At 33.0% G+C, this 5,531-nt stretch overlaps 1 non-coding gene across 1 annotated transcript; it reads right to left on the minus strand.

The window, feature by feature from the left end:
* Positions 1-4,812: 4,812 nt before the first annotated feature.
* On the minus strand, positions 4,813-4,919 carry LOC114180040. Its single transcript, XR_003603616.1, has one exon. It is a non-coding gene; the product is annotated as a small nucleolar RNA R71 (small nucleolar RNA).
* Positions 4,920-5,531: the final 612 nt, after the last annotated feature.

The raw sequence follows: 5,531 nt of genomic DNA on the forward strand, positions 1-5,531 counted from the left end.
AGTCATACTTTTCTATTTTGTTCACTAAAGTTATATGCAACTTTGTACAACTAGTCCCTTAAATTTTAGTGTTTTTAATTTGGGCTACTTTCACTTTTGTTTAGGTTTATTTCTTTCTTCTTAATTTTACCCTTACTATTCAGTTATCATCCTTTTACAAATTTTATCATTAAATTTCTTTTTAGTTTTGAAACTTTTGAATTACATGTACATTTATTTACTAGTCTATTGATTTTGTAATAATACAAGTCAAAACGCGTTGTTTTGAAAGATTTGATAATAAAATCTCACTTTTTTTTTGTTTTGTTTTACTTTCTAAGGTCATACTTTAACACTTTGTGAGAAGTTTAACAAAAATTGATAAGGTGCGTAAATTTTCTTAAAAAAAATAATAATAAAGTATATGAGTGATAAATAGTGTGCATTGATAATAATTTATTGATAAAATATGTAATTAATTTTTTTAATGTCTTACGGATCCTTACGTATTTATATTACTTCCATCAAAATAAGTGCAAGTTAAACAAAATCTTACATCTATAAGTTATTTTTTTGTAAGATTTCTAAAAAAATTGTTTCGATCACGTTTTGTTTTACATTAATCTATTTATACTCTTTTCTGGTGTTTTAAGATTACATTTCTACCTACACACACAAAATACATTTATATACTTAACCAGATATAAACATATCGATTATTTGAACATCAACTTATTATTTTAAGATTTTGGTGATGAATTACTAAATTATATACTTATTTTTATAGCTATCCTACTTAACTTAAATAAGTTTGTCTTTAGTGAAACTATGGTAAACAAACAAATAATTTACTTATTTTTTTAAAAATGTTAAATAAAATAAGGATGTTAAAATAGTATATATTTCTTATCAAATGATCAATAATAAACTGTTAATTAAATTAAAAGGGAAATTGTACTTGGGATTTTCCTTTTCTTTGAGAGCATCTTTTGGAGACTTGTTTTGGGAATAGGTCTTTTCTTAAAAAATTAGAGAAAGAAAAGGACAAACTTCATTATTCATTTGCTACTTAACAAACTTCAGCAAAGCAAATGAAAGCGTGAATATTAAAGTATGAATTAAGAAATGTTAATATAGATTAGTGTGCAAAATCAAATTGTTTGGGCAAAGAAAAATGGCAACAAGACCGGATCAATAAAATATACAGTATTTGACAGCATGTGTGCCAGCTATTCTTATCTGTTTTTGGTGTTCAAAATTAAATTATTTTTTATTTTCAATAATTGGACTCAAAGTGTTTTAAAACTACATTAAAAATAAATTCAATGCTACTTTTATAGAACGGTTTTGCTTTTTAAATTTATACTTTAGAAAATAAAAAACTATATCAAAAATAGAAAATTTATACTTCATTGGTGTTTTTTTCTCATACTACTATTCTTATTATCATAGAGATTATAACGATAGTTAGCGTCATGTTAAAATTATTACTGTTGTGGTCTTTCTCTGAGTATTTCTATATTATTCATTTCATTCCATAATCACTTAAATTTTAATTTTCCAAAAACATTATAAAATTGACGTATGTTCTCACATCTTAACGGAGCAATAATCTTTTTCCTTTATAACTTATCCTTAGAACTTTTGTTTTTTTAAATTTCAATTAAAACAACACGTTTATCGATGTGAATTTCATTCTGCAAAGGCTGACTTATGATCTTTAGAGTTAGAACCAGTTATGACCACGCGATAATTTTGGGTAGAATTGATTTTTCTTTCTGAAAATTGTGTGAAGAAGAAGGAAATAAGAGGTGAATATAAAAATGAAAGGAAAAAATCACTCTTTCCAAAGGAGGCAACACACAAAGGATGGAAAAGTTCTTTGATACAGCGAAGGGTTCTTGAATCACTCAAGAAGTAGGAAAATCACTCTCACTATTAGATAGAAAAGATAATTTCTTAACACAACTCAACTTGATTTTATTGATAAAAATGGTTTAGCTTATATAGGAGCTTTAACCATCAGAATTACAAAAGGCCCATTAATTGTCTTTATATCCTACTAGAGCTAATAATAATCCACTCAAGCTAATAATGGTCCACTATTTAATGACTTATTATAACTGAAATTGTGGCAGCCATAAGTCATCCAAAAGTATTCAGCAAAGCTTCTCTTGGTCTTCCAAAGACTAATTCTTAAGTTGTCAAATTGACCCTTATTACAACTTGAAAATAAAGCAAAACTAAAGCCCATTAATTGGTTAATCAAAAACATAATTTGGTAAGTCAATTTTACAAAATATTAAGCCCTTATTTAAACAAACTAATAACTTGAAGAAACTGTATTGGTATATTAGTCTTTCTCCATTTGGGCCATGATGCAATTCACAAACTTGGTCTTTTCTCCTTCAAACTTGGACTTGTATTCAAATAATATGGACAACACTTGTTGCAGAACTTCTTTTGCTTTCCTTACTCAAGACCTTGTCATAGGTTCTCCAAGTTCTTCAAGTGGATCCTTGTCCTTGTTCATTGTCACATCTCCATCATTATCTCCCTCTTGTGAATGATTTGTCCTCAAATCAGATTCTCCGTCTACATCAAAAAGAGATAAGTCAAACACATTGAAGGTGGAACTAACGTTATACTCACTAGGCAGATCAATTTTGTAAGCATTATCACTGATTCTTTCAAGCACTTGGAATGGACCATTCCCCCTTGGTTGAAGCTTTGATTTACTTTGTTCTGGAAACCTTTCCTTTCTCATGTGCACCCAGACCCATTCTCCAGGTTGGAAGACAACCTTCTTTCTACCTTTGTTATCTTGCCTTGTGATAAGTGCCAAAATTCAATAAAGATTCATAACAAAATCCGGCACTTATGCTTTTAATAGGTGTTCATTTCATATTGATTCTCCCTAAATCTAAGTTTCAATCACATGCTTCCAAGTTTTGAATTAAAGAATCATTTGATCCTATTTTGTGTGTTTTTCAGGAAAGATTAAAGAGAACTCAAGAAGAGTGAAGGAGAAAGCAAGAAATAGAGAAGAAAAGGAGGAAAATCTGCTACAGGTCACTCAAAACTAAGGTGTTTCGCTCAAGCTAGGACAGGCTCGCCCAAAAGTTAAAGTCTTCTCGCCTAAGCGAGATACTTGCCGCCTTTCTCGCTCAAGCGAGATTGATCTCGCTTAAGCGAGATTTCGTGAAGAAGCCATGCCCAGTTTTTCAATTCTCGCCTAAGCAAGAACGTGGTCGCCCAAGCGAGACCTTCCTTCAACCTGAAGAACTCTATCTCGCCTAAGAGAGATTCCGTAGCCCAAGCGAGAGTTCGGGCTGCATATATGTTTTGGAGATTCAGAACTGAGGGGAGCTTGGAAATTTGGGGAGAAGAACGCGTTCGTGCTGCAAAGCTGCTACTAGGAGCATCACAAATCTTATTTCTTCTTCTTCTTCTTAGTTCTTAGGATTTGATGGCTGCCATGAGTGGCTAATCTTCTCCTTTGGGATTGAATGTAGTCTACTCAAACTTGGATGTAATCTGGTGATATTTATATATAGCATTTCTGTTTTACTCAGTATTGGTATTATTGTTATGCTCTTAATGCTTACTTCTATCTGATCAATAGATGTTTTGATTTTGATTTTTAGATCTGACTGGAAAGTATTTCTGAAAATCTAATTTGAACAATGATACTTGATATACTGTGATGCTAGGAATAGATCTCAATATATCAATTGCTTTAACACTCGACCGTAATGCTGGATAGTTTGTTGAATATGTGAGGAATCAATATTCAAGGAACTAATCTTATGAATTTTATACGCGAGGGATCGGTATAAATGATTTTTGAGTGTGCATCAATATTGGTATTTTCAGATGTTATATATTATATTCATCCAGATTACAGACAAGGGAGATAGATGAAATTCAATCCTAGTTTCTTATACTGTATTTTTCTAAACTTTTCCGCTTTTACTGTATCAATTTTACGCAATAGTTAATGTCAAATCAAATTAAAATCTTTGTATATATATGCTGATCGAGATAATTAATTATTTTAACTGAATCCGTTCCTCGTGGGTTCGACACTCTTACTTCAAATCATTATACTACAATTGACTTTTGGTACGCTTGCCAAGAGATCAACAAGTATTTTTGGCGCCGTTGCCGGAGAACGATGTTCTTTTGAAATTTTTAGTTATCTCATCCAACTTTGTGTATATTTTTTCTTTATTAGATAGCTTATTAAATTTCTCCATTGTACTAATCCTTGCTTGAGCTATTTGATTTATGCTCTTAAGAGGTCAGGTTCTTGAAGATCGATTAGCATTTGACCCGGAGATAGAAAAGACAGCTGGAAGGAATAGAGGCAAAAGCAAAAAGAAGCAAGGAAAGACACGGGAAGAATCTTCCAGTACTTCCATCACACCTCAATCAGAAAACATGGAGAATCAAAGACCAGCTCCAGCCAGGAAGACACTTGGAGACTATGCTATGCAACAAGGGCCGAGATATTTTTCTAGCATAGCAATACCACCCACCACCAAAACTTTGGAGATGAAGCCAACTTTCCTTAGCTTGATCAGTTCTCATCCATTCACTGGAATGGATAATGAAGATCCATACACTCATCTCTCTACATTCTATGAATTGATAGGAACCATGGGCTTTCAAGAAGGAGATCTTGAGCATGTATACATGCGTTTGTTTCCTTTTTCTTTGGCAGGTGAAGCAAAGGAATGACTTAAGTCACATCCAAATCAGAGTTTGAACAGCTGGAATGATGTTGAGGAGAAATTCTTGAACAGATTCTTTCCACCATCTCGCTACATCAAAGCCAAAGCTGATATTTCGACGTTTAGGCAAGGACCAGATGAGCCATTCTGTGAAGCTTGGGAGCGGTTCAATTCCTTATTGAGGAAATGCCCAAATCACGGATTTGAAGATATTGCTCAACTGAACATATTCTGCAATGGTCTAAGGCCTGACACTAAGATGATATTAGATGCAGCAGCAAGTGGAACAATGATGAGTGTAGATGCGGAGCAAGCAACAAGAATCATTGAGGCATTAGCATCCACAGATCATGTAGCTCAGCATAATAGGCAAACTGTTCAGAGGAAAGGAGTGCTTGATCTTAGTACTACAGATGGGATCTTAGCTCAGAATAAAATTCTGACTCAACAGATTGAAGCACTGACGAAGCAAATGTCTAAATTACCAAAGCAGTTGCAAGTTGTGCAATCTTCTCCCAATCAACAACCCATGAGATGTGACTTTTATGGAGGCGATCATCCAAATGGTCATTGTTCTTATCAGAGTAGCTCACAAGGAGAAGTTCAATATGTGAGCAACCAAGGAAGACTAGGAAATTTCTCCAACAATAACAACTTTTCACAGGGGTGGAGAAACAATCCAAATCAGAATTTTGGATGGAAGCAAGATGCTGGTCCTTCAAACAGACAACCTCCTTATCAACAGCAGCAACAACATTATCCTTCTATGCATGACAGAACAACTAAACTGGAGGATACTTTAGAAAAGTTTATGCA

The sequence above is a fragment of the Vigna unguiculata genome, chromosome 3 (genome assembly GCF_004118075.2).
Source record: "Vigna unguiculata cultivar IT97K-499-35 chromosome 3, ASM411807v1, whole genome shotgun sequence".
In the NCBI taxonomy this organism is placed as follows: Eukaryota; Viridiplantae; Streptophyta; class Magnoliopsida; order Fabales; family Fabaceae; genus Vigna; species Vigna unguiculata.